The sequence below is a fragment of the Lissotriton vulgaris genome, chromosome 3_1, assembly GCF_964263255.1.
Source record: "Lissotriton vulgaris chromosome 3_1, aLisVul1.2, whole genome shotgun sequence".
Classification (NCBI taxonomy): domain Eukaryota; kingdom Metazoa; phylum Chordata; class Amphibia; order Caudata; family Salamandridae; genus Lissotriton; species Lissotriton vulgaris.
In genome coordinates, this window is record NC_141689.1 from 228,016,400 (window position 1) to 228,041,286 (window position 24,887).

The following is a 24,887-nucleotide window of genomic DNA, read 5'->3' on the forward strand; positions in this document are numbered from 1 at the left end:
TTATAAACAGAATATCTAGTTTGTGTGCTGATATTAATTCAGCCACATCTTCTCTATGTTTACACATAGATCTAGCGTTCACCAGTGCGCATTTAATGCGTGTGGCCTCATTACAAGATGCCCCTGGAATTAGTGGTATCTGAGTGAATTTAAAATTGCAGTTTGGGCAGGCTATATGAGTCACGTTAGAACACTCTTCTAAGTTGAAGTGTGGGCAATCGTGCCGAAACATGGTGTTTTTAATATCTAACAGATCGGGGGAAGAGTATTTCAGTAACTTACTAGGATGGTGTGGTAGCCGGCCAGGGAATTGGGCGCTGGGCGCGGGTCCAGCGCGGACTGGTGCAGACTGGCACCCCTTTGGCGTGGCTTCGGCGCGCCATCGGCGCTCCCGCTGCGCTCGTCCGCTGCGCTTCTAGACTCATGCTTTATAGTGGGAGCTCGGGCGTCGGAGGGGGGCGTGGCCAGCAGAGATGGGTGTGTCTCTAGGCTCCCTCGCTCGTGGTAATGGCAGCAGAGAAACAAGCGTTTTTGCCGAATACAGCAAGTAAATCAGCTGATCGGCGAAGCTGGGGTGGGGTTCAGGGTCAGGGCAATGTGCAAAAAGCGGTATTAAAATCACAGCATACGGGGGGGCGTGGCCAAGATGGCGGGGTGAGCGGACGCTTCCTCCCGTAGCTCCTCCGGCCCAGCTCAGCTCGAGCCCCGATTCCTACGCTTCTCTCCCCCCGCGGCTGCTCTGCGGGCGAGAGAACTGTGCCGGAGTTCTTGGGGCACATTTTGATGCCACTTTGACTTCTGGTGCCCCGGGGGAAGTCCCCGAAAAGTTTGATCAACGATCGATTCGAGGAGTGGAGCCTGGATCGCCCCGAGGAGAAGGGCCTGGAGGCGGAGCGTATCGCGGCGCTGTCCGCGCGCCTCGGCTGGGCCGAGTGCTGAAAGCAAGGGATCCCGAGGGAGCGGACTCGACGGACTCCGCGGAGTGCGGAGGCTTCCTGGACGGCGCCCTTGTGACCAGAGTCATCGCTGGACGAGAGACCCCAGACTTGCGCCGGCGATCTATCCCCCTGCCATGGGTGTCGGGGGGTGACGCCTGGCGGACCCCGAGCCTGGAAGAGAGGGACGGTGGAGTTTGAGCGGTGACCGACCTGGGCGTACTAGTTGGTGAAACTGGGGGACACTGGCATCGCACTTTCCCGACCCGTTGATGTTTGAGGGTCGCCCATAGACTTGCTGGCCTGAGCTGCCCTCCTAGGTTCCGCCCTCCCGCCATCTTGTCGTTGAGGAGCTGATATTGGTGACCCTCACCCGCGCCCTTGTCATACGGGCGCCTCGGCTCATCCTGGTGCCTACGCATCTGCCGTCCTCCCTGGAAGCACGCGGCTGAAAGCCTCCGACCTGAACCTTGATTATCGCCCTGACTGGCTCGATGGTCGTATCGCCCTGGCCCGTGCCGCCATTTTGTCGCCTGTGACGCACTACCCTTGTCCTCGGTGTGGTCTTCACATCTGGTGCCCGCGAGCGGCTGGGCGCATCTACAGCGGCCAGCTCTAGGCTTCACCCACCGCAGAGGTCAAGATGGCTGGGAGACGAGGCGCGGCACGGGGAGATCGCACTCTGCCGGACATGCTCGGCAGGGCCCAGCAACTGCGAGACAGGACGCAGCCGTCCCCGGGGTCCTCCCGGGCCTCAACGGACGCCACCGGAGGCGAACCACCAGTCACGAGGTCCTTCATGGAGGACTTATTCAGCTCCCTCAAGGAGGAATTCCAGACTCTCAAGACCGAGGTGGCCGGAGAGGTCCGTGAAGTGCGCAGAGAAATCGAGGGCCTGGGCGAGCGGGTCGACACTGTGGAAACGGCGGCCCAGCGTCGTGATGAAGAGATAGTTCATCTCCAGCAGGACGTTCTCCGCCTACGGGAGCAATGTGTCGAGCTCCAGGCCCACTCTGAGGACCTCGAGAACAGGTCCAGGCGGAATAACATCCGGGTGCGAGGCGTTCCGTCCGCGGATGAGGGTGCGGACCTAGTGGCCTACCTGCAGGACCTGTTTCGCGATATCTTGGGAGAAAGAGCGGACTTCCCGATCCGTATCGACAGAGCACACAGGGTGGGTCGCCAGCGCCAGTCATCGGCACCCCCACCTGATATCCTGGCATTCCTGATGGATTTCCCCCTAAAGGAGCGCATTATGACAGAGGCCCGCAGGAAGCAGCCGCTGTCCTTCCGAGAACGACCCGTGGCGCTCTATCAAGACCTGTCCGCCATCACACTGCAGAAGCGCAGGTCTTTCCGCATCGCTACGGACTTTCTGCGGGAGCATGAGACGGCCTACTCCTGGGGTCACCCCTTCCGTCTTATCTTCCGATGGAATGGGGTGCTACATCAGCTGCGCTCCTTACAAGATGTCTGTGGGGTGCTGGGACTCACAGCTACGGAGGAAGAAGGGGCGACACCCGCATGGAGGCGCCCCGAGCGGCGGGGCCGACGGAGGTCGAGAAGGCGCCAATCGCCGGCGACGGCGAGTCGCCCTGACTCCCCTACCATCAGGGCGGATATGGCGGAGGCCCTGAGGACTGCGGCCAGGAACTTGCCTGAATCTAATGGCGTGGCCCAGACGGCCTAACTTTTCTCCGGGGGGAGAGACTCTTAGCTTCTGCGATGCTGAGCTGGGGCTGGGGATTGGGGGGGAGAGGTTGGAGGTGTGTGGCTGGACGTCCACCTGACTGGTTTCTACAGACTCGCCCACTAGGGCTAGACTGAGACAATGGGGTGTTTTTTCTTGTTTTTGGTTTTGGCTGGTTGCCATGGGTTGGTTTTGGGGGGGTTCAAGAGCTGGTTTGGTGTTGGGGGGGCCCCGTCCGATACTGTCCGAACACATGCGAAGCCGACTCTGGCCTTCCCTGCACCCTTGCCCCGCGCGCCCCTTCCACTGATCCCTCGCTTGCAGCATAGCGCTTTGCGTCCCTGGGAGCGATGCCGTCCCTGAAAGTAGTGACCCTTAACGTTAAGGGTCTGAATAATCCTGTGAAGCGTAGGGCGATCCTTTCCCTGCTAGAAGGGTCGCAGGCGGATATCTGCCTCCTGCAGGAAACCCATTTACTCTCTAAAGATTGTCATAGGTTGCGCTCTGCCAAGTTCCCCACACAACTCTTTTCCTCGGCTGCGACTAAGACTGCGGGGGTAGCCATTCTTCTAGCCAGCTCCTTCAGGGGTGAGGTGTTGTATAAACATGCCGAGCAGAAGGGGAGGCTTCTAGCGTATCGCATGCGTCTGGGGGGTGTTGCCTTCACGGTTGGCTCCGTGTACAGCCCAAACGACCACCAGGATCGCTTCCTGGAATCTGTGTTGGTAGACGTTACTGCCTCGCCCGATCGCCACGTCATTTTGGGGGGAGACCTGAACATGGTCTTCGACTCCACCTTGGATAGGTCTGCCCAGCGCTTTCCGCAGATGGGGGAGCTCTCCAGAGCGGTACAGGACCAGATTGCAGAGATGGATCTGCATGACCTCTGGCGCACCATGCACCCCGCCGATAGGGACTACTCATATTTCTCCCACGCACACCGCACTTATTCGCGGTTGGACTACCTCTTGGTGAGCGGACCGCTTCGCTCGGCCACCACAGCAGCAGACATCGGGGTCTTGTCCCTGTCCGACCATGCGCCGGTTTCCGGAGTTTTTGCTTGGCCGGCGGCCCCCCCTCCAGAGGGATGTGGCGGCTTCGGGACACGCTTCTCCATAAGAAATCGGTGGTGAAGCGAGTGGAGGAGGTCATTCATGAGTACCTGACCCACAATGACAACTCCGATACGTCCCTAGCCATGCAGTGGGCGGCTTTGAAGGCGGTTGTCAGAGGGGAGTTTATCTCCATTTCCTCGGCGGAGAACAGGGAGCGGCAACGTAAGAGGGAGGAACTAACGGCGCAGGTCAGGGAACTTGAACAGGTTCACCGCCGGACGGGAGCTCCTCGAGTCTGGAGGCAGCTGAAGGCGGCGCGGAAACTCCTCTCTGCGTTGGACCTGGACCGGGCGGAGTATGCGGCGTTGCGCTTGAAGCATACCTTTTACACCGGCGGAGACAGATGCGGTAAGCTCCTGGCCCATCGGCTCAGGGCTGCGCAGCAACGCAACGTGGTAAAGGAGCTAGTGGGAGCGGATGGGGTCCCGGTCTCCGGTGATGCGGAGGTGGCGGATTCTTTCCGTGCCTTCTACGAGGCGCTGTACGCTGCAGAGCCCTCCCCACCGGGAGAGGCTGAGGCCTACTTGGAATCGGTAACCCTCCCTGCCCTGGATCCCGCCCAGGCGGACCACCTGGAGAGGGACATTCATGTGGAGGAAGTCATCTCCGCTATTGCACGGTTAAAGCACGGCAAGGCCCCGGGCCCAGATGGCTACACGGCCTTGTTTTACAAGACCTTCTGTCCCACTGTCGCGCCTCTCCTGGCTCGCTTATTCAATTCCTTCTCTGAACCGGGAGCCATCCCACCGGACCTTCTCTCGGCGACTGTGTCGGTTATTCCGAAACCGGGGAAGGACCGGACTCTGTGCGGCTCGTATCGGCCCATCTCGCTTCTAAATGTGGACCTCAAGCTTTACACGGGGATCTTGGCGGCCAGACTGGGTCTGCACCTACCAGGTCTGGTGGAGGCGGACCAGGCCGGTTTTGTACCCGGTAGGCAGACGGTTGACAACACCAAGAGGGTGACGCACGTGCTAGAAAAGGCCTCACGCGTCCCGGGTGAGCGGATGCTGCTGTCGGTCGACGCGGAGAAGGCCTTTGATAGGGTCCATTGGCCGTACCTCGAACTGGTTCTCGGGAAACTGGGGATCGGCGAGAAGTTCCGCACTATGGTTTTTAATTGTTATAGGAGGCCGTCAGCATCGGTGCATGTCAATGGACACAGCTCCAGCAGCTTTGCCATTGAGCGCGGCACGAGACAGGGCTGCCCCCTCTCGCCGCTCCTGTTTGCCCTCTATATGGAGCCGTTTGCCCAGAGGATTCGCGATAACCCGGACGCTATTGGGGTGAAGATGGGGCAATACACACATACTGTCAGCTTATATGCGGACGATGTCTTGCTGACCCTGGATGACCCCAAGCGGTCGCTCCCTGCCTGCGTCCAGGAGCTGAACTCCATTGCCCGCGTGGCGGGCTTCAAAATGAATATGTCTAAATCGGCTGCCCTGGATGTGTCGCTCTCTGTCGACACCAGGCGGGACCTCCAGCGTCTTTTTCCTCTGCAATGGTCCTCCTCCACGGTGCCTTACCTGGGGATTTTGCTTGCACCCTCCCTACCTGCAATGGTCGCAGCTAACTACTCCTCCCTGGGCAAGAAGATCAAGGAGGAACTTGGCCGATGGAACAATGGCCTGCTCTCGTGGCTGGGCCGTATCGCAGCGGTGAAGATGACGATACTGCCTCAGATCCTGTATCTTTTTCGCGCTCTACCTCTCCAGCCCCCTGTAGGTTGGATACGGCAGGCGCAGGCTGACATCTCCCGCTTTGTGTGCCAGGGCCGTAAGCCTCGAATGAAACGGGTCCTCTCCATGCTTGCCCCGGAGGCGGGGGGTCCCGGTGTCCCGGACCTCCGGAAGTACTTTCAGGCGGCGCAACTCCGATATTTGGTGGAGTGGAGCCGGTGGGAATCGGACAAGCACTGGCTCTTTCAGGACCAGGCAGTTGCGGGCCGTACTCTCCAGGAGGTCCCGTTCCTGCGGCGCACTCACCGCCCGCCTAATCTCTACGCCTCCTTTATCACCCGAGTTCCGCTGCGAGTGTGGGACGCGGTGTGCGAGCTTCGTGAGCTCACCACTTTTCCATCACCGTTCACTCCCATAGCTGGCAATCCCGACTTCACTCCGGGTCTGGAACCGGGAGCCCTTTCCCACTGGGTGAGCGCGGGTTGCAGGGCGCTTTTCCAGATCTACGGGCCGGAAGGTGTGCTCCCCTTCCAGCAGCTCCGACAGGAGTTTGGTCTGACGGAAGGGGACAGACTGCATTATATGCAAGTCCGCCACTGGGCTCTTCAACCCCCAGTGCGCGACGTCGCTGCCCGTTCGATTACACCCTATGAGCGGTGGCTGGTAACCCGGACCTCGGATGCCAAGCTTATCACCGACTTGTATAAGTTTCTCCAACCCCCGCCGTTTCATTACCATAACCCAGGGAGGGAGCGCTGGCACAGGGAATTGGGCAGGACCTTGAGCCACAAGGAGTGGGACAGGATCGCATATCGGGCGAGGCACTCTGCGTACCACACTGGGCTGACGGAGACCTTTACTAAGGTGTCCACCTATTGGTACTACACCCCGGAGAGGCTCTACGAGATGCACAAAATCGGCGATAAAGGTTGCTGGCGCGGCTGCGGACAGGAAGGTACCCTCACGCACATTCTCTGGGAGTGCCCGGTGCTGTCGGCCTATTGGAAGGAGGTCTTGGATGAGGTGGACAGGCATTTTCAGATCGAACTCCCGCGCTTCCCTGCGTATGTCCTGCTAGGCCTCCCCAATGACCTGATGTACCCGCTGAGGTCCCGCAGGGGTAGACAGATTGCGATTGCGCTAGGCTCAGCGGTTCAAAACATCCTTGTACTCTGGCGTACCCCCACTGCTCCCTCTATCACTGGCTGGCTACACAGGCTCTGGCAGGTACTGGGTATGGAGAAGATGTCGCTAACAGTGGCTGGGAATGTAGACCAGTTTGAAGAGCTCTGGCACCCCTTTTTAGCACTGCTGTCCACGGAATTTCGTGAGCTCACATGTCCACGGTACCTGCGACTCCTTAGGCTGACGCCGCCGGCGGCTCCAGCGGAGTGAATGTGGCGGGATCGGGGGTTTGGGGCTGGGGGTGGGAGGCGGGGTTACATGCTTCTAATGCTGACTTTCGGACGGGGAGGTTGGGGTATTGTTTTCTTCCTTTTTCTCCTTTGCTTTTCTTTCTTCTTTTTCTCAGGGGATGGGGGGTTGGAGGGATGGTGTGTTTTTCTTTGTGTTGCGGGACGCTGCTCTAGCTCGGCCTTGCTCGGGGAATGGGGGTCTTCTGGAGGGTCATTTACATTGCCTTATTGCCTTATGACTTATGCCTTGTTACCCTCCGGGGCTTCCTGCCTCCCTACTTTCCTTCTAAATCGCTGCAACGTTTCGCATCTTGTATTGTATGTTCGCTTGACCTCCTATTCCCTTCCCCATGGTTTTTGTACCTTACTAAAATACTTTAAACCTAAAATCACAGCATACAATGATTAAAAGCGATAGTTTCAGTTTCCAAGGCTCCCGGCTTTTCGCCTCAGGAGTGACTCTGTCAATAGGGCAGCGCTAGTGGTCAGCGCGCTCTATTTATATGTGTGAGGGGGGCATGGCCAGCAGAGATGGGCGTGTCTCTAGGCTCCCTCACTTGTGGTAATGGCGGCAGAGAAACAAGCGTTTTTGCCGAATACAGCAAGTAAATCAGCTGATCGGCGAAGCTGGGGTGGGTGTCAGGGTCAGGGCAATGTGCAAAAAGCGGTATTAAAATCACAGCATACAATGATTAAAAGCGATAGTTTCAGTTTCCAAGGCTCCCGGCTTTTGGCCTCAGGAGTGACTCTGTCAATAGGGCAGCGCTAGTGATCAGCGCGCTCTATTTATATTTGTGAGGGGGGCGTGGCCAGCAGAGATGGGCGTGTCTCTAGGCTCCCTCGCTCGTGGTAATGGCGGCAGAGAAACAAGCGTTTTTGCCGAATACAGCAAGTAAATCAGCTGATCGGCGAAGCTGGGGTGGGTGTCAGGGTCAGGGCAATGTGCAAAAAGCGGTATTAAAATCACAGCATACAATGATTAAAAGCGATAGTTTCAGTTTCCAAGGCTCCCGGCTTTTCGCCTCAGGAGTGACTCTGTCAATAGGGCAGCGCTAGTGGTCAGCGCGCTCTATTTATATTTGTGAGGGGAGCGTGGCCAGCAGAGATGGGCGTGTCTCTAGGCTCCCTCGCTCGTGGTAATGGCGGCAGAGAAACAAGCGTTTTTGCCGAATACAGCAAGTAAATCAGCTGATCGGCGAAGCTGGGGTGGGTGTCAGGGTCAGGGCAATGTGCAAAAAGCGGTATTAAAATCACAGCATACAATGATTAAAAGCGATAGTTTCAGTTTCCAAGGCTCCCGGCTTTTCGCCTCAGGAGTGACTCTGTCAATAGGGCAGCGCTAGTGGTCAGCGCGCTCTATTTATATTTGTGAGGGGGGCATGGCCAGCAGAGATGGGCGTGTCTCTAGGCTCCCTCGCTCGTGGTAATGGTGGCAGAGAAACAAGCGTTTTTGCCGAATACAGCAAGTAAATCAGCTGATCGGCGAAGCTGGGGTGGGTGTCAGGGTCAGGGCAATGTGCAAAAAGCTGTATTAAAATCACAGCATACAATGATTAAAAGCGATAGTTTCAGTTTCCAAGGCTCCCGGCTTTTCGCCTCAGGAGTGACTCTGTCAACTCTCTTTGTAGACTTACTAATACCAAGCTAAAGATGTCCCTCTGGTTAAATAGGAGATCATTATGTATAGGGAGAATATAGAAGAGCAATATAGCAGAGGAAAAAGGGGGTTGTAGACATGTTGGGAATGAGTAAGTGGGCTCTTGTAAGCAAAACAGATGCGTATACTTTTTAGACAGCAGGACATTCCAGCTAGCTCGCCAGGCCATGGTGCAGGACATGGGCCAGAACATCAGCCCAGAAGAGTGGGCTGCGCACTTTAAAAACACCCCAAGATTATAATTGTGGTTGTGAGGAGCTTTTGTCCTTATGCACCATTTTTTTTTAGGGGGTTGATGTTTTTAATTTGCACCCAGTTGTGGAATTGGTCACAAACATGGAGAAAGAAGAAGGGGTGGGTCACTGTTTTTTGGGCTGAAGGGTTATATTGTGCTTCATTACAAACTTTCGCAAAGTTTAAATTAAAATGTATGTAAGCACTAGAAATAAGTCAACGTGCTTATAATTTTTTATTTATTTTATTGCTTTTTGTACATAACATACATACAATGTTACAAGAACAAAACAGTGCAGGCATAAATATAGAATCATGTTGTACAGTACAGCATTCCACATCAATTCACAGTGTGGTCGGTTGGTGTATAACAGTTCAGTCTTTTTGTGATGCAGCTACACAGTGATGGGTTTGAAGGCAATCAGATAGAGGTATCCAGAAGTTTCTAGGCCTGGAGCCAGAGGTAGTCCTTCCTCATAGGTCTGCGTGGTGTCCCTGCAGTATGCCATGTCTCAAAGCCACTGTTTAACAGTAGGATAACTTTTGTCCCCCCCCAATGCATTGATACCCTCCTTTTAGCTAAAAGCAATGCAATTACAGAAAATTTGCGTTTAAGGGTTCTCAGACTGGACACTAATCCAAGGAGACAAACCCGGATCGTACATTCTATCTGTGTCTTCAGCATTGTACTAAGCAGGTTTATGACATTTTCCCAGTATACTCCAATATCAGGGAATTGCCACGCTAGGTGCTGAAAATCTGCATTGTCTGTACCACATCGTTGGCAGTGTGCATCTGTTCAAAGCCCAAATTTATGTAGCTTTAGCGGGGTATAGTATGTTTGATGCAGATATGTATAATGTGTAACTCGTAAACTACCATTCGGAGTGAGCATGTCAGTTAGGGAGCAGCAGGTATGCCATTCCTCCTCAGTAAGGTGTGTGTCCAGATGTGTATTCCACCTGTCAAGCACTTTAGATGCCTTTCCCCCTATATCCACCTGAATCAAGGCGTACAGCTTCTTAACAAAGTGTACATTCTGCAGATTTTGGATGATCATTTGCAATGCCTGTAGGGTGGATGGTTCATGTGGGAACGTTGGGTATAATATTTTGATAGCTCCTTGTAATGTATGGTATGGTCTAAAAAGCAGTGTGGGGTTGCTTATATAGTCAAGTTTACCAAGGTCTATGAAGACACCATCGTCGAATAGATCTTCCATCTTGTCTATTTCCACTTTCTGAAGTAGTTCCATTCCCACCTTGTTTTGTGTGACAGATAACTCTGGAAGTTGTTGCAGTGGTAGTGGTAGTGCTGGTGCATATAGCGGCTATTTATTTGCTAGTTTACGGATCTTCTGCCAGGCCAGATTGGTAGTGCGGATCGTGTTTATCTCGTGTTTGCCCACATGTGTGCATAAGTGTGGTAGGATATTGTTTAGTGGTATTGGGTATGCGTCACCATCCACAAACGCTGTGTGTGGTAGATACCTAATTGGATGGTACCAGTAGTGCGCATAGTGCGCTTGTGCGCACAGGTAGTATAGTAAAATATCGGAAACGTTGAAGAAGCCCTCTAAATAGGGCAGAGTTAGTGTATAGAGGTCAATACACGCTTGTTTACCAGCCCATATAAGTAGCGTATGAATGGATGACAACTTACGAAATACAGCCAACGGCGGTGTAATAGGAATGTTGTTGAAGAGGTAAGAAGTTTAGGCAGTATAACCATCTTAACAACAGCCATGCGATCTGCCAGTGATAGTGGCAGTTTAATCCACCCTCTACTTTATCCTTTAGCTTACTAATGACTGCACCATAGTTTTAACGCACAACCACCTCAGGATTTCGGTGATACCAGATCCCCAAGTTTTTAATGGAATCTGTCTGTCATTCCAATGGGAACTCCATCGGACAGGATCTGGTAACGTCAGTTAAAGGTAGGATTGTCGATTTGCTCCCATTTATTTGGAGTCCCGAGTGTCCCCTGAATTTAATAATTAGGGGGGATAGGTTAACCGCTGTATCCCAGAGTCCTTTATGCACCCTTGATATATCTTTTGTACTGCATGAGCTGGTGGCTCCACACAACAATAGTCCCGGTAACAAGGCACCCGATCCTGATGGGGTTCCCTTAGATCTATTTGAAGGATAATATAGGGTTTTGGACACCTTTGTTGACTGATGATACTAATGCAGCTTGTGCATCCAGGCTTCATCAGTCATGGAGATCTGAAATCATATTCCTTGTCTTCAAAAATTATAGAGACCCCTTTTGCTATCGCCTAATATCTCTCCTGGATTAGACTGTGAAAGTAACAGGCAGCAGTGTGTTGGGGAGGCTCCCACAATAGACCCCTGAGTGCAGTTTTTTCTCAGGGAGTGCAGATATTTCTCAGGGATGCAGTACAGATTAAGGACAGGTATGGGGACCGTTGAACAGTGTCTGAATCTTTGTTTACTTATTTTTAAATACTTTGTAGTTAACACAGTCCTTTTTATATAGCCTTTATGCACCTTACGTGGGCATTTAATAGCTTCAACTTATCCAAGCTGTGGGTTATTTTAGGTGATAATGGTATCGACCCTGGGTTGGTGACATTTTAGTGTTTGCTACACTTTGATTTATTAGCTTCTGAGTGTTTTTGGAACTGAAGGAGAATTTACGAATCCTTTTGATTACGTCCTGGGGTACGACAAGGATGCTTCATGGCACCAATTTTGTTGTTATTGTAAACAAATGGATTTCAGGCTGCCTTGCTTGAAGATGATTAAACCCACAATGGTGGCTGGGCCCAATGGGAGAGAGGGTAGGCAGGGCCACACTAACGTGAATCCAAAAGATTTGCCTATGCCTCCAATTAAATTAATTCGAACACTGAATGATTGAGGATAGACCATACATTTATTAGTTTATCCCGACAAAACTTTTTGTCACTGAATCAATACTTGAGTTAAACAATTTTCATTGTAAAAAAACAGACAAAGAATTACCATCAACTTCATTTCTAGCCATACGTATTTCAAAAAACGGTATGTGCATATTTACAGTGAAAGAGTTTAAAGCAAGAACATTGCATTTAATCATACGTACATGGACACAATAAATCAGAAGTGAAATGAAAAAAACAGATAAACAATTCACAGTTGAAGATCATAAATGCAACGAAGTGAGAGAGCGGGAGTGAATATTTTTCAAAGGATCAACTCCTAGCTCATGAACTAAATTCTTTTATATCTAATGATCAAAAGAAGCCCATTTTATACATGACTGACAAAAGCCATTAGTGTCAAGTCAAATGCCGACGCGTTTCAAATCCTGTTGCGTTATTTGCAGGATTCTCATCAGGGCGGTGATTCTAGTCCATGGGAACTGTTTGCAAAGAAATGAATGAAAAGTTTGATTACCAAACTTCATACTCTCGCCGTTTTTATTTAATAAATTTTGAACCCGCATGAACATGCGGCATACCTTGTCAATGTTAGCCCCAAGTGGCTTCTGTTTGACAATATCGTCTATGGCAGGCGGGTCTGGGCTGCAACAAAGTGAGACTGGTGTCACCAATTGATAGTGCCGGGATTAATACTGAAAGGTAGCGAAACGGTAACATTTAAATTTACCTTAAGTCTTCAAAACCTGGGGGCAGAAGTGCCGGTGGTCGGAATTAATTTTCAATGTTGTCATGAATTTTCGCTGGGGGGACAAAATCAGAAAAAGGCGATATTTGGAATGAATCCAACCATAAAAATTAAAGGACATGCACGGAAGCGTGCGCACCTCACTGGGAACACTTACTTTTCAATTGTTCAACACGGACGGGATGTCCTGACCGGTGTTGGTAAAGGAACGCTGTCCGTTCTGTGAAATAAAGGGGAAAGGAGGCTAAACCAAAGTATGCTTGGTAGCGTTTTTGTAAACAGTTAAAGGCTATCGCTCCGTGAGCAGTGAAGAGAGGGTCGGGTTCTTACCGTAAATCGCCGCGAAGGGCTCCACTAATGCATCCTACTTTCAACCGGCACACACAGAGTTTAGTTGTCCAAGGCACTGCCGGTGCTTGCAACAATAAAAGCATGTGATCCGCTGTCATCCAATCAGGTGAGTGACAGGTGCTAGTGCATTGTGGGAATTGAGGTCCACTACTGAATTCAAGCCCGATTAATCTCACTGATCGGTTTCAGGTTCCACTGAGCTATGAGGTCACTCTTGGGCGGCGGGATATGAGTATCCGCTTTAATGAGATGTTGTCCAATGCTCGTGTTCTTCCTCATTGCAAAGATGGGTTTGGGTAGAGGGTACTCAATTGTTTCCAACAAATGCCAATTATGTCTTATGATGTTTTTGAATTGGTTCGTGTGTTGACCGAAGGTCGTCACACAAACCAATTTGTCTAATTGCTTTTTTTCTTTTACCTGCAGGAGTGTATCCCTCGGGCCAAATTTACCCCGAGGGATACACTCATATCCCGCCGCCCAAGAGTGACCTCATAGCTCAGTGGAACCTGAAACCGATCAGTGGGCATCACAATTGTGGTAACTGTGTATCATGTTCTTCAACAATTGAGGGAGACACCTTCACCAACCATGGCATCAAGTGGACACACGATGCATTTACAAATTGCAAGACAAGAAATATTGTCTATGCAGTGGTCTGTCCTTGCGACAAGGTGTATATTGGCAAAACAAGCCAAGCCATTAATGCCAGAATAACGCAACATCGGTCTCGGATAAAGAAAAAAGTGATGACTGCACCAATGGTGGAACACTTTGTAAATAATCATCACACTGAAAACGATTTCAAATGGACACCACTTGTGTGGCTGGATTCCAAACGCTACCCAGACGTTGAAACTATGCTACTTCGTAAGGAGGCATATCTTATACTCCGATTTGATAGTGTGAATAAGGGTCTTAACACTCTCAGTGAGATTAATCGGGCTTGAATTCAGTAGTGGACCTCAATTCCCACAATGCACTAGCACCTGTCACTCACCTGATTGGATGACAGCGGATCACATGCTTTTATTGTTGCAAGCACCGGCAGTGCCTTGGACAACTAAACTCTGTGTGTGCCGGTTGAAAGTAGGATGCATTAGTGGAGCCCTTCGCGGCGATTTACGGTAAGAACCCGACCCTCTCTTCACTGCTCACGGAGCGATAGCCTTTAACTGTTTACAAAAACGCTACCAAGCATACTTTGGTTTAGCCTCCTTTCCCCTTTATTTCACAGAACGGACAGCGTTCCTTTACCAACACCGGTCAGGACATCCCGCCCGTGTTGAACAATTGAAAAGTAAGTGTTCCCAGTGAGGTGCGCACGCTTCCGTGCATGTCCTTTCATTTTTATGGTTGGATTCATTCCAAATATCGCCTTTTTCTGATTTTGTCCCCCCAGCGAAAATTCATGACAACATTGAAAATTAATTCCGACCACCGGCACTTCTGCCCCCAGGTTTTGAAGACTTAAGGTAAATTTTAATTTTACCGCTTCGCTACCTTTCAGTATTAATCCCGGCACTATCAATTGGTGACACCAGTCTCACTTTGTTGCAGCCCAGACCCGCCTGCCATAGACGATATTGTCAAACAGAAGCCACTTGGGGCTAACATTGACAAGGTATGCCGCATGTTCATGCGGGTTCAAAATGTATTTATTTATTTATTATTTGTTTTTTTTGGAAAACCTTTATTTGTAGAAAAAAGTACACCGCTATTCAGCCATACATCCCGGAGGCCAGGCAGCATTGAGGTAGCAGGTAAGATCGTGTACAATACTATGCACAGAAGCAATCAGGTTTAATTTTCAATAGCATCAAACTTAGAATAAATAAACCAAAGAATCAGAGAGCCTCAAAAAAGGCTAAGAGAGAGAGGCGTGCGCTAGGCACGAAAGAGAGTCAAATAGGAAAGAGAGTGGCTGAGGACAGTGCAGAAGTAGTGGAATTGCGCAGCGGGAGGGGGTCGAGGGCCGCACACCCAAGACAGCACACAGTAACATTGACAACAGTAAGGCATGCGGGGGTAACACACCAGGATAACCCATCTGGAATTGCGGGAGGGGGCTCTACGGGGAAGGTTGGTCTTCAGTGTCAATCTCTATTGGGGGGTCGCAAATGTCACCTCTATAGGAGTTCCAGGCTCCCCACACAGACCTCCACATTTTGGGCTTGCCCCTGGCCACGTACACCGTCTTTTCACGCAGCATGCACCAGTCCATGCTGGTTTCCCATAAGCTGAGGGAGGGAGGAGCAGGCGCACCCCATTTCTGGGCGATGTCCCTCTTGGCCACCATGTTACCCAGGGTGACCCAACGGGTCTGGGCTACACTGTAATCATTCGGACACCAAACATTAAGGAGGCATCGCCGGGCCTCAGCCGGTAGGGCCACTCCAGTCACTTCCTCCATCACCTCATGCACTCGCGCCCAATACCGGGCAACCCCAGGACACTCCCATATGATGTGCAGGAAAGTAGCAAGCATACCACAACCCCTCCGACACAGGCCGTCCGCGGAAAGTCCCATATGTATGAGTCTAGGGCCAGTGACATACACCCTGTGTAGTATTTTCAACTGAACAAGGCGGAGTCTTGCTGATATGGCCACCTCCCGGGGGGAGGAGACCGCTGCTTGCCACTCCTCGTCGTCCATCTCTATACCATCATTCACCCAGTGCGACCTCAATCGTTCAAGCAAATCCACTCTCACATTGATGAGTTTTTTGTACGTCAGGGAGATAGCGCTGTCCGGCATGTGGCCGTCCAGCACCCGATCCTCCAGGGGTGATGACTCAGGGATCGCATCTCCTTCCGATATGTGAGGGGAGAGGGCATGATTAAGCTGGGCGTGACGGAAATATTCCGTCGACGCCAGCTGGAACTCAGACTGTAGCATGGCAAACGACTTGATCCTCCCCCTCGCCATCATGTCCCCAACCTTAGAAATCCCGATGGTGTCCCACCGGTCGAAACCCTTAGTTTTCCACAGCTTTCCCAGTATATCTGAGTCATATAGGGGTGTGGCCAAGGTAATCCTATCTCTCCAGCCCAGGGTGTCAGTGACCGCGCGCCATAGATGCACCATCGTTTTGGTGGGGCCCGTCAGCTTCCGGTCCAAGGACCTGGAGTATAAGGCTCTATAATAGTTCCCGTCGTTCACGAGCCACCGATCCATGGCGTAGCCCGGGCTGGCCGCTGGGCCATAAAGGCCGTGGTTGACGGCCGCAAGCTGGGACGCCCAGTAGTAGCGCCGCATATCCGGCAGGGCGATACCCCCGTCGTAACACGGTATGGTCAGCTTGAGCAACGAGATTCGTGGCCTCCCATCCCACAACAGTGCTCGCTGCAGGGATTCGATCTCTCCAAAGTATTTGGCCGGGACCAGATCTTGGGTGTTTTGCAGAGCGTAGAGGAAGCGGGGTAGCGCCATCATTTTGAATAAAGCGGCTCTGCCCATTAGGGAGATCGGCAACTCCTTCCATCCCTCAACATCTCTGCGTAAACGCGCAAGCGGTGGTAGAAGGTTGTGCGAGTATCGGGCTCGGGGGTCGCGCGACACGTAAATGCCCAGGTATCGAAAACCCTGCTGGGCTATCTGTATTGAGCACCCACGGGGGAGGCGCGGAGTGTCTCCACACAACGTGTATAGTGAGGATTTAGACCAGTTGATCACCAAGCCGGAATGTGTCCCGAAGGTACCCAGCAGGTCAAAAACCACAATAAGTGATCGGCAAGGAGAGGTGAGATACAAGAGGATGTCGTCCGCGTAAAGCGACACTCGGTCCTCGAAGCCAGGTGACCACGTAATCCCGGAGACATCAGGGTGTGTCCTGATCAAAGCCGCCAGGGGTTCCAGTGCCAGGGCGAACAGGAGCGGCGAGAGCGGGCAACCTTGTCTGGTGCCCCTGTGCAGCGCAAAGGAGGCCGACAGCCGACCATTGATGGTCACATTAGCCAACGGTGCGGAATACAGCAGCCGGACCCATCCGATGTAAGTGGGCCCAAACCCCAATTTGGCTAGGACTGCCCACAGGTAATTCCACTCCAGCGAGTCGAAAGCCATAGTGGCGTCAAGCGAGGCGAGAACTGCAGGTTCACGAAGCAGGTGTGCACGTGCCATGACCGCGTGAAGCCTCCTCAGGTTGAGCGCTGTGTTCCGGTGCGGTACGAAGCCGGACTGGTCCGGGTGAACCAAGTCCGTGATCACACCCACTAGCCGGTTGGCCAACAATTTGGCCAGGATCTTGGGTTCGGCGTTCAGTAGCGAGATGGGTCTATAGGACCGGCACAAATCACGTGGTTTTCCCTCTTTGTGGATCACCACAATGGTGGCGAGTCTCTGGTCGAGGGGGAGTTCTCCCGTCTCGCGGGCTTCAAGGAACATATTAAGCAACGGTGTAGCCAGCGCGTCGGCCTTGAGTTTATAAAGCTCGACTGGGATACCGTTGGGTCCCGGTGCTTTGCCGGAGCGCAGCGATCGGATCGCCAGGGCCACCTCATCTACAGACAGGTCTCGATCCATGTCTTCTCGGTCAAGATCCGAGAGGCAGGGAAGGTCGATGTCCTCCAGAAAGGAGGCCGAGACAGATTCTGGGAGAGGAGTCGCGGAGGTATATACCCCCTCGAAGTATTCAGCAAAGGACCCAACTATAGCCGCCGGGTCCGTCAGGGATAAACCATCCTCACCCACCAGTTCAGGGACCACCCGGGACGCCAGCTCCCGTCTATCCAGCCACGCCAAGAGCTTGCCCGCCTTATCACCCGAGTCATATATCCTGCCCTGCTGTTCCCTGCTCAAGGCCTTCGCTGCGTCAGTGGTGGTCACCCGGAGTTCGGACTGTTTAAGGGAGAGAGCGTGAATCAAATCGGGAGACGGATCCAGCTCCAATTGGGCGCTTAGGTCAGCAAGATCGGACTCCAGCCGCACCACGTCCTCATCCCGGCGGCGGCGGGCCTCCGCAATCAGGGAGAAGGCCTCGCCACGGAGCACAGTTTTAAAGGCCTCCCAAAGGGAGACAGCGGAGGCAGCGGAGCCAGTATTTTCGGCAAAGTACCGGTCCATAGCTTTAGTCAGGAGGGCCCTGGTCTTCGGATCGCGAAAGTACCACGGGTTAATGGGAGCCACTCGCGAGGACGCGGGTATCCGGAAGTCAAAAGAGACCCAGACCGGGGAATGATCTGAAATGCCCCTAGCTAAGAGACGCGCGGTGGACACAGACTGCGCCTGGGCAGCCGGGGTGAGGACGTAGTCTATTCTAGAAAGGCTACCGTGGGCACCCGAGAGGAAAGTGTACTGCCGCTGGGTAGGATGTAACAATCGCCAGCAATCAACCATCCCCATGGAACTCAAAAAATCAGGCAGCCAAGACTGGGAAGGGCGAAGATCCCTGGATGGAAAGCGGTCCAAGTCCCCGGAGGCTACCGAGTTGAAGTCCCCACCCACCAGCAACAATCCCTCGGGGAGTCCTAAAATGGCGCCTCCCAGGTCCCTGAAAGTAGTCTCCTGCAGCCCCGGGGGAACATAAACCGAAACCAACACTAGCGTGCGGCCCTCCCACTTGCCCACCAACGCCACGTATCTGCCCCTGTCATCAGCAAGTACAGACTCCACCTCCAACGGGAGGGACGTGCGCACCATGATGCCCACCCCTCTGGAGCCCGAGGAGAACCCCGAATGTGCCACCATTTTGTATCCACGTCTATTCAAGGCCTTACAGGCGTGCCCCACCAAGTGGGTCTCTTGTAGAAAAACCACATCAGGCGAACAGCGCTTGAGCATCTGCAGCACAACACCCCTCTTAATGCGGTCCCCCAACCCGTTCACATTCCAGCTCAACAAATTAAGAGATTTACCCCCCATCATCAAGGACGTTCCGCGCCCCCTCCCCCACCCACCACGGCGCCCACAGCAATAAAATTTCAGTCCAGTAGTTCCTCAGCCAGAGCAAAGAGTAAAACAAAGAAAAAGTAAGAAAAAACACACCCCAACTACCCACCACCCTGCACCCCTGCATTAGACTATAATCCACCCCAACTAGCAGTGTGCCTGTCGCCCCTTAACTAACCTACAAGAAGCCCACAGAGGAGAAAGGAGGCATCCCATCCCCCCCGTCATCCCCCTTATTAATTACAAAACGAGTCAAAATAATAGCAGCAATGTCAAAAGCCGAAGCCCCTGACGGCAACCCAGCTCTCGGAAGGCGAGTAACCAAACAATCATTCCTGTGCTTCCGCGCCTCCGGTGGTCTCCTCCGTCTGGTCGGTCGGCTCATGTCGTTCCTGGGGCAGGGTATCAAGCCAGTGTCCCACCTCATCCGGAAAGTCAAAGAAGAAAGTCCGGTGGTCACGCTCGATGCGGAGCTTGGCAGGATAGAGCATGGAGTAACGCAGGCCCATTTCCCTCAGTCTCCGTTTCACCCCCGTAAAGCTCTGGCGCTTTCTCTGGACAGCCTGGGTGAAGTCCGGGAAGAAGTTCACATCAGAGTTCTGGAAGCGGAGAGGGCCCGCGGTCCTCGATGCTTGCAGGATAGCGTCTCTGTCCCTGTAGTTGAACAGCCTCGCGATGATGGGGCGAGGGGAGGCACCCGATTTCGGCGGCCCACCCGGGATCCTGTGGGCCCGTTCCACCGAAAAAAACTTACTCAGGCCCCCCGGCGCCAAGTTCTTAACCACCAGTTCTTCCACAAAGAGCTCAGTCGAGTCCTCCTCGGCCTTTTCCGGTACTCCGGTGATGCGAACGTTTTGGCGCCGCGCACGACCCTCGAACTCGTCCAGTCGACGCGCCAGCATTCCATTAGCCATTTTCAGGTCGCGCACCTCCAACTGCATATCAGACACATCAGTGACCAGGCTGGAAGTCTTGAGGTCCAGCGATTTCACCCGGTCATTAGTTTTCCCGAGGTCGGTCCTGATGAGGTTTAACTCAATCTTCAGGGAGTCAACCTTGTGGGACAGTTCCTCGCGGAGAGTGTGCACCTCCGTCCTCACCCCCGTTATCGCTCCCATGACGTCCCGAAGTGTTATCTCGGAGTCGTCCGGTGATTCATCCCTTCTCGAGTCCTTGGAACGACCCGACAGTATCGGTGATCCCCTAGACTGGGAGAAACGCTCCGGTATGGTGGACTGGGACTGGGATGGTTTCCTGTTGAGCCGCTGAGATTTGCCTACGTCCGAGCCTCCCTTGCCCGCCATGTTGGCACTCTCGGGACGGGGGGACACCAGGGGCGAAAGGGTCCAGTGTAGTATGCCCAATGCACACTACGATATCTCCAAAGTCCAATGTTGAGGCCGCACAGCAAGGCGCTCAAGGATCAGAAGCACCCATCGGGAAGAAGAAGCGTAGGCAGGGAGGTACCACTGTACCCCACAACGGTCACCAGCGATGCAGGCGGAGCCTCCGGGATCCGTCGAGCTAACTGAGTCTAGGAATGTCCGATTTTCATTCCGGAAGCGGGTGCCGCCTCAGGACCGGCTTAGCAACCGATTCCCACAATCGTGGGACAGGATGGGTCGCAGGATTATTGCGGAGGATCGGGAGGTCTTCGGAGCTCCGAGCTCACGCGGCCATCTTGGTTGGCAGCGAAGCTCCTCCTCTCGGTTCAAAATTTATTAAATAAAAACGGCGAGAGTATGAAGTTTGGTAATCAAACTTTTCATTCATTTCTTTGCAAACAGTTCCCATGGACTAGAATCACCGCCCTGATGAGAATCCTGCAAATAACGCAACAGGATTTGAAACGCGTCGGCATTTGACTTGACACTAATGGCTTTTGTCAGTCATGTATAAAATGGGCTTTTTTTGATCATTAGATATAAACGAATTTAGTTCATGAGCTAGGAGTTGATCCTTTGAAAAATATTCACTCCCGCTCTCTCACTTCGTTGCATTTATGATCTTCAACTGTGAATTGTTTATCTGTTTTTTTCATTTCACTTCTGATTTATTGTGTCCATGTACGTATGATTAAATGCAATGTTCTTGCTTTAAACTCTTTCACTGTAAATATGCACACACCGTTTTTTGAAATACGTATGGCTAGAAATGAAGTTGATGGTAATTCTTTGTCTGTTTTTTTTCAATGAAAATTGTTTAACTCAAGTATTGATTCAGTGACAAAAAGTTTTGTCGGGATAAACTAATAAATGTATGGTCTATCCTCAATCATTCAGTGTTCGAATTAATTTGCTTGAAGATGGGCAGGACATGCCCCTGATTTATAGCAGACCTGTACCTGTCATCTTATATGTGGATGAGGCAGTTATCATGGCTAGAACCCATAAAAGCTTGAAGAAATGACTCAGATCTTAATACATTTTATGGAGCGGTTTAACCTGGAGACAAACTTCACGAAATCATCACCATAGCCTGCGGTCGCAAAACCTTGAAGTGCAGTTGTTTTACTATTAGGGGGAAATGATTAGAGAGGACCCACATTTTCTCCTTATATGAGGGTAACTTTTGACACTAACTGCACTTGAGGACCATTGTGCATTGTCTCCTTGCAAGAAAAGAGCCTTGTGCTTGTGTTCTGGGTACCATATTTTCCAGGCACTAATCTAGGGAAAAATCCTATTATCCCCCTTTTGGTATAGACGCAAGAACTAACCCATACTAACGCTTGGGCCCCAATTTGAGAATACTGCAATTTTATCTCATTACAAACTAAAGAAAATCGTGGCTGCAGACTCATTTTGGGTCTACCACTGAGCTCTTCTAGATATGCTATGCTGAAAAAGAAATGGGGATAGGCTTTATACAGGATAGTATTAAACTTGCACTTCTTCTACTTTGGATCTAGGCTCTATGTTCTTAATATCGAACATGACTCATCCCAATAGGGATATCTTGGTGCTGCGCTGTTGTTATCCATGAAGAGAAACTCCAGAACAACCTTGGTTTCAACAGGTTTTTAAAAGTTGTTGAAGTTAGCACAGGAACTGATATGCGGGGGAGAGTGTACCAATGAAACGGCGCTACATAGAAAAAAAGTCCAACCACCAAATGTAACTAAACGTATGCAGGTAATCTGCAGCAAGGCTTTATTCAACAATCTTTCCTGGAGCCTTTCCTCTCCAAAGTTCGTCAGCATCCTAACATCCATGGTTTTCAAACCTCGCAGTCTCATATTAAACTGGCTGCTTATGCTGACGATATCTTGCTTTTTATGTTGCACCCCTCTGAATCCATACCTGCCCTTCTCACTGTAGTACGTGAATACTCCCTAATCTCCGGTTATAAGCTCAATAATGACAAGTGTGGAATCCTGCCCCTGACAAAGTTTACTTTCAAACCTGATTTTAGTGCCTCCAACTTTACTTGGAGTTCTTCACACATCAAGTATTTAGGACTACATGTTACCCCCTCAATCCCTGACACAGTTTCTCTATACCTGAATAAGTGCATCCAGAAATTATCGGATTTAACATCTAGATGCCATCCTCTTTATTTGTCATGGTGGGGCCGCCTCGATACCATCAAGATGATGCTGTCTCCCATAATTCTCTACACGATTTCCAACATCCCAGTGCCCATTCCCTCGAAATTTTTAAAGAAAAATAACTCCATCCTATCCTCCTTTCCTTGGAATTGTAAGAAACCTCGGATGTCTCTCAACAGACTATTATGACCTAAACTAGAAGGCGGAGTTAATTTTCCAGATTTTGTGGCCTATCAGAAAGCATTTCTTCTGCGTCAGGCTTCTTTCTGGTTACAGGATTCTGTTGATCCTTGCACTCTCTGGGTTACAGTTGAGCGTCTCTCACTCTTCCCATTTTCTTTTGCTGAGTATCTATCTTTCTCCCGAAAACCGTCTTCACTGTCTTCTCCCTTGCACAATTTCACCACCAAATTGATCTTATCCCGTACCCCTCCCCCTATTACTACGGTGGCTGACATTCTCAGTTACGCCATTTGCCATAATTTACACATTCTAATCAACAATAAATTCTTTTACTGGAAGTCATGGAGGCAAAAGGGGTTAATATGGGTATCTCAATTATTCTCCAACTCCACATTCATACCGTTCTCAGTGCTTTGCCAATCTTTTGATCTGCCTGCCTCTTTTGCCCGAAAATATCTCTTACTTAAAGAGGCAGTATTGTCCACTTACACTCGACTCTCGCACTCTCTTGCACCTCCCACACTTCCCACCTTCGCCTCACAACTTCATTCTTTCCTGAGAACTACATCTAAAGCTTCTGCCATATACAAGTACCTTCACCCTACAGACTCCACTAGATCTAAGACTAAGGTTGAAGAACAATGGAAATGTGACTTTGCCACTTCTTGGTCGACATCTCTATGGACTAAGATTTGGACTAAAATCCGTAAATCTTCCAGAGCAGCAACCCTGACACAATCCCTGTTTTTCATATATATTAGTCTTCTCCTCAGTAAAAGGTTTTCCACAACCTCAGACCTGTGCTGAACTTGTCCTTCCCCACATTCTACTTTATTTCATATGCTATTCTCCGATAAACTTGTCCATGATTTCTGGGTTCGGGTCTGGTCCCAAATGAATGAAATTTTTCACACTCACATCCCTTTCTCTTGTACTCATATTTTCCTGGGTAGTCTCTCCTCTTGTTGGGAGGATGTCTCCCTTAATGTTCGAATTATTGATTTGTTGCTGGCTGTTGCGTTTCAGCAGATCACAGCCAATTGGTAGGATTTCTCAAATATTTCCTTTAATGCATGGTGGTACAACGTTTGTCACAATCACAGATTAGATACTGCTTTTGTTTTCCCCATTCACATGGCGACAAAGCGTACGGATATATGGCTTCCAATTACGCTTTACCTTGATATTTGTGCTAAATTCTCCTTCCATTTGCAACCTGCTCAACAAGAAGTTTCCAAGCCCCCATAATCACCCTAGATGTTCCCTATTTCTTCATTATTCTATTTTTATTCTCTTATTACTGCATTGTTTTATATCTGCGACCATTGTACTCCCTTTGTTTAGTTTTGAAACCCATTTTTAGTTTTACTTATTTTTTTTATTGCTTTTTTCATGCTATTTCACTTGATTGTTATTGCTTCATTTGAGATCTGTTTTTGTACTTTGTATTGACACCCTGCTTTTCCTTAATAAAAATTTTCTTGAACTGAAAAAAAAAACCAATCTTAACTGGCTTATGGGCCTGTAAAGCCTCAATGTTTGCTGCTGCAAATACACAGGCTGAGCCTGATACAGGGCCTTATGGGTTACACAGCACAATTTAAAAACTACGGGCTTATTTACAAGCCCCTTGCACCCCTGGTGCGGTGCTTTTCCCGTTATAAATGTGATGCACCAGCCGCGCAAGGGGCTTGTAAATAAGCCACTATAGGTTTCTCTATTTGCAACCAGTGCAGAGTTTTAAGAATAGGAACTGGTGGTGACTGGGTTAGCATGTTGCATATTAGTCAGGTAGTGGTATTTTGCACCAACTGCAATTTGGCCACCAACGAAGAGTTCGCTGTCACCAACAATGCATTGCTATAATTAGATGACTTATTATCAGCGTTTCCCTGGAGGTGGAAGTCAACCAAGGAAAAACATTTTTTAGAAGTTTCATTGTGGAAAAGCAAATGCCACTGGTTTAGTTGACTACGGCAACACCCTCTACGCCGGAACCACCGCCAAACTCCAGAAGAGACTCCAGCGGATCCAGAACGCCTCAGCACGACTCATCCTGGACATCCCCCGTCGCAGCCACATCTGCGGACACCTGAGAGATCTGCACTGGCTCCCGGTCAACAAAAGAATCACCTTCCGTCTCCTCACCCACGCACACAAAGCCCTACACAGCCAAGGCCCAGGATACCTCAACAGCCGCCTCAACTTCTACGCTCCCAAACGCCAGCTTCGCTCGACCAGCCGCGCCCTCGCCGCCGTCCCCCGCATCCATAGAACCACCACAGGGGGACGGTCCTTCTCCTACCTCGCCGCCAAGACTTGGAACTCCCTCCCCACCCACCTTCGCCTGACCCAGGACCACCTCGCCTTCAGGAAGCAACTCAAGACCTGGCTGTTCGAGCAGTAACAGACCCCCCCCCCCCCCCAGCGCCTTGAGACCCTCTGGGTAAGTAGTGCGCTATATAAATTCGATGATTGATTGATTGATTGATTGATTGATTGATTGATTGACCTGTTCTCTCAAAGATAACTCCTGTTCCATTTTTA